The sequence below is a fragment of the Vicia villosa genome, linkage group LG5, assembly GCF_029867415.1.
Source record: "Vicia villosa cultivar HV-30 ecotype Madison, WI linkage group LG5, Vvil1.0, whole genome shotgun sequence".
Classification (NCBI taxonomy): domain Eukaryota; kingdom Viridiplantae; phylum Streptophyta; class Magnoliopsida; order Fabales; family Fabaceae; genus Vicia; species Vicia villosa.
This window is the reverse complement of record NC_081184.1, coordinates 163223684-163227126: the sequence shown is the minus strand read 5'-3', so window position 1 is coordinate 163227126 and position 3443 is coordinate 163223684. Positions and strand designations below refer to the sequence as shown.

The 3443-nt window shown below is 29.7% G+C and overlaps 1 non-coding gene across 1 annotated transcript; it reads left to right on the top strand.

Moving 5' to 3' along the window:
* The first annotated feature begins 616 nt into the window (after nucleotides 1-616).
* On the top strand, nucleotides 617-690 carry TRNAV-CAC (transfer RNA valine (anticodon CAC)). The gene has a single exon. It is a non-coding gene; the product is annotated as a tRNA-Val (tRNA).
* Nucleotides 691-3443: the final 2753 nt, after the last annotated feature.

The window sequence follows — 3443 nt, the reverse complement described above, 5'->3', positions numbered from 1 at the left end:
CCATAGGTCAGTAATATGATCCTATACTCAACATATAATACTATCACATGTTATCCTAATTCACATCTCCTTTTTATCTCCATGTCATGAGATTAATGTATTACCCAATAACTCATATATCAGACTACTAACTAACAAAGAGCATTAAGTCCCAACAATCACAAATTAGCGAGACTCCACATTGATTCTGCTATAATACATGTGGATATTGAAGGGATTGTTAGGTAGCTTGTCTAAGTTCCCACTTACTAGGTCCATGAGAATTCTTAAGATCATTGACAAGAATAATAGCATATGCATCACCATTATAAAAACCCAAGTTCTACTTCCCACAATCAACTTTAGCAACCTTTTAGGACAATAAGGCTACCGATGTGTATCTCCGGAATGTTTTGGAAATTTATTTTCGAACTAATTTTGAGTAAAATAGGGATGATTCACTTACAAAATGTTGAGTTATGTGTATTATGGGTACGTCCAAAGATGCATTTATGGAATTAAGGGACATTTTTGGATTTTTACTGTGGTGAACTAGCACCCATGGGATGGATAAAATATCTCCCTTATATAAACCAAAATGTATAAGTAACTTCTCATAGCAAATATATCAAAACATGTCTGGGTGGTGTAGTTGGTTATCACGCTAGTCTCACACACTAGAGGTCCCCGGTTCGAACCCGGGCTCAGATACTTTTTAAAATTTTCCCCTTTTTTCATATGCTCCTATACTCGGCTTATAATATTACCACATGTTAACGTAATTAGTATTTCCTTTTGATGTCTGGTCAAACCATGAAAACATGTTTTGAGTTACACCATGAACTATTTAGTACATGAATATAATAGAACACCATGAACTATTTAGTACATGAATATAATTACTACATCTATCCTCAACAATTGAAATTTTAGTTACACTTACATATGGTTTGTGCAACAACTGGTCTTTCCATAGAAGTTGACCTTGGAAGTGGTATTTGTCCTATCACCCGAGCACTGCTTCCGCTTTCAAACTTCTTTTTTATTATCCTATTATAGCCTAAGTGAACATACTCCAATTTCGGACACATTCATCAACATGTATAATTAGGGGATTCAAAATAAATATCTAATCACTTTTCTTTACCGAATTTTACTCCAAAAATTTTCTCATACTTGTTTTCGTACCAATCATAATTGAAAAACCCCCTTTTTATTTATTTTAAACCACATTAGTATAACCTTATTTAAAATTCAAATCTCTGTGGATATAAATTATTTTATTACTTCGACGAGACTAGTACACTTGCTAGTTTAGTTATCAGAGAGACACTTCAAATATAGGCTAAAAATATCTTCGATAAAAACTGAAAGGTACAATGATAAGAGTGCAGAGGTTATTTCACGTGAAACATCATATTATTCTCTTATTAAGTGTGTGGTTGTTTTGATTCTTATGGGAAAACTTTTGAAATATTTATGAATCATGATTAGAGAGAAGTATTTATATCCATGTCTGATGAGAGGAAACATGGATGAGTAACTGGGCATTAAGGATAAAACATTACTTGCATTTACGGAGATATATATGAAACATACTTATCTTTGTACTCTGTTTATGATTGTTATGGTTGTGTATTCATTTCTATTTTCTCAACAAATTGTTTGTGTTTTTAGGAATTGTTTTGAATTTTAAAGTCATGTTATACACCCTTTCATTTAACTTTTATTGAATATATCGTTCTTAAAATTTTGTTATTAAATTGTATGACAGGTTCAAATTAGAATTGATATTGATAAAGCTGATGATTCTACTTTGAATATTTCGTTCTTAAAATATACAAGTGATGTTGAATCTACATACATTCTCTTTAATAGTATGATTTATGACTATCATCATAAATACTTTTGATTGCGAGTTTGTTGCAAAAGCATTAAATAGATCTGAAAGAAGTTGTTTTGATTTTTTTCCGAATGAAAAAATAATTTCTTGTTAATTTTGAAATGAATTGAGGGGGGACTACTTAAGTTACTTAAGAGATGTGCTTGTTGAAGAAAAAGTTTCTGCATTTTATTTCATAATTGGCCTTAATGTTCGTCATTGAGTTGCTTCAATCTGCATTCAACATTCCACTTAAACGATCTCACGCAATTTCAAAATCTAATAATTAATAAAGTAAGAGTTCACTGAGTTGTCTGAAAGAATTAGAAATAATAAAAAAAAAATACTACTCTTATTTCAAGGTATGTACACAATTCAACGTATTTTGATTATTTCTAAGTTGTCTTTTTTACTTCAACGTATTTTGATTTGTTATGCATTCTTATTATCAACGTTTTTAAATTCCTATTTTCTTATTCATATTATTTTGGATTATGCCATATAGAATTGCATCTGTGTAATTGATGGTACACATATAAGTGCGTGAATTTTTGCAAGAAAAAAAAAACAAATTTCATGTAGAAGTAGAAAGGTAACAACATAACATCATGTGCTTCTATATACTCTTGTGCATAATTACATATGTATGTTTGAGATGAGAAGAAAGTGCACATGATTCAAAAGTTTTCTTGGACGCAATTACATACCAAAATGTTGGATTTCAAGTCATAATATCAACATAAAATCATGTTAGATGAAATTAACAAGTTGAGCTAACATATATTTCACTTGATGAAGGTTATTTCACCTCATTCATTTTGGATATCTTGGACGCAATTACATACCAAAATGTTGGATTTCCTTTACTACCTAGAGGTAAGTCATAATATCATATTATCAACATAAAATCATGTTAGATGAAATTAACAAGTTGAGCTAACATATATTTCACTTGATGAAGGTTATTTTATCTCATTCATTTTGGATATCCGTGTTATGAAGGTTTTCTTCCACCTTATAAGGGTGAAATGTATTATGCACAAGAGTATATAGAGGTCAAGGTAGACAATCCAATAGTCTATAAGATATATTTAATTATAGACACTTATCTCTAATGAAGATAATTGACTGTTGTTTTGGAGTGTTTAAAAATAAGTTTTATATTTTAAAGTTGAGGTCTCCTCATATACCTTCTAAATAACGATTTATAGTTATTGCATGATGTGTTATTCATAATTACATGAGTAAGGTGAAATTTACCTAATAAATTGTTTATGATATAGGAAAAATGAATTCTATTAAATTTGAGGCGTTGAATGAAGGTATTATCATAGGAGGAACAAACACAATCCGTTAACAAGGTTATCTGTACAAATGAAATGAAATATAGATACATACTAACAATTTTGTTGAACCACCTATCTTTCTTTTAGATTTTCTTATAAGTAACTTAATGTTAGGATGTTAAAACAAGAACCCTAACAAAGCTAATAAAAAGCTGTAAATTCTATACTAAGAAGACAAATAAAATTAACTAAGGAAAATAAAGATTCATTTCTTTTCTTTGATACCACAAATGTGT